Raw genomic sequence first — 1,252 nt, forward strand, 5'->3', positions numbered from 1 at the left:
TGTTTTATTTCCATTATAGAAAAAATACATATGTTGTTGTTGTGTACCGTAGAGTTGGAACCTACCCATAGCTGACCCTCCTGCAGGTTTTCAGAGGCAGTTAATCGCACGGGAGGAGATTGTCCATCAATATCAAACAGCAGTATCAAAAAACCCCTCATTACTTTTTGATAAATTCCAAATCATAATGACCTATAGTATTGAGTAGAACCATCCACTACTGCATCCAAGGCTGTAAAACTGTAAGGATGCAGAAATACCCATCATTCCCCTGTGGATGGCTTTGGGTGGTCAAACTGTTTACCTTGGGGTTAGCAGCCATGCCCTTGCATATGCCCATGCTCTGGGTCCCTTGCATAAAGAACACAGCCTTGGAAACTCTGTGGGCATTTCTTTTCTGCCCTATGAGGTTGCTGAGGAGAAATCCATTCGATGGCAACAGGAAAGCACTTGCAAAGGCCAGCTGCTGCATGTCTGTCCATGGTGCAGCTGGTGAATTCCAACTCTCCATCTTTCATTTAGCAGTCAAGTATTAACCACTGCACCATCCAAACCCAAACCAAACTCACTGCAATCAAGCCAGTTCCAGGTCACTGAGACCCTGTAGGAAGAGCAGAAAAGACTCACTGTGGTGGTTCTGCCTGCGTTAAGGAATCCTGCTAGAAGGGCAAAACTAAAAAATGAACAAACTCCTTGCCACTGAGTTGGAACCGACTTAGAGCTGAACCTTCAGCAAGTTTTCAGAGGTTGTAAGTTGCACAGGAGGAGACTGCCCATCTTTCTCCCTTGTTGCTGCTGGTGGATTTGAACCACCAGAGAGGTACCTACCGCCTTTGGCTTCACAAGTGCAACTCCCTTTGGGATCAAGCAGGGCTGAAATGGCCAGGCAGTGTCACACTACAATCCTCTCTTCATGGCACTGTCATCAGGAATGGGGTGAGAACAATAGGAGGAGGGAAGTTTATGTCATTCTACTACACTGGAATTAGAAAATGAATACCAAAGGGATTTGGATGATCCAAGGAGGCTTTGCAGTCCCTGTGCTGTGCAAACGATTAACACACTGGCTACTAACAGAAAGGCTGGAAGGTTGAGTCTATCCAGAGGGGCCTCAGAAGGAAGGCCTGGTGGTGTACTTAGAAAAACAGTCACTAGACAACCTGTGGAGTACTGTTCTACTGATAATACAGGATGTCTCCATATGAATCAATATTAAGGCAACTAGTGAGTGAGAAGAGACTCTGAAGATTGC

This window comes from Elephantulus edwardii, unplaced genomic scaffold (assembly GCF_000299155.1).
Source record: "Elephantulus edwardii isolate Elephantulus edwardi_28Jun2011 unplaced genomic scaffold, EleEdw1.0 scaffold00003, whole genome shotgun sequence".
Taxonomy (NCBI): domain Eukaryota; kingdom Metazoa; phylum Chordata; class Mammalia; order Macroscelidea; family Macroscelididae; genus Elephantulus; species Elephantulus edwardii.